Here is a 218-nt window from a genome sequence, read left to right on the forward strand (position 1 = left end):
GTGTAAGCCCCGCTGCCAGCCGGGGCCTCCTCTGCGCTGCACAGCCGCTCGCCTAAGGGACAGGGGCTCAGGGGCTGACGCTGCCAGGGCGCCGTGCGTCCCGGCCCCGCTCCCGGGGGCCCAGCCTCCGCACTGCCCCACGCCTACCCACACCTGCACCCTGAGCACAATGCCCGCTCCTGGCCCGGATCAGTCCTGGCCGGGACCCCCCGGAGCAA

The sequence above is a fragment of the Cariama cristata genome, unplaced genomic scaffold (genome assembly GCF_000690535.1).
Source record: "Cariama cristata isolate BGI_N322 unplaced genomic scaffold, ASM69053v1 scaffold28243, whole genome shotgun sequence".
Classification (NCBI taxonomy): domain Eukaryota; kingdom Metazoa; phylum Chordata; class Aves; order Cariamiformes; family Cariamidae; genus Cariama; species Cariama cristata.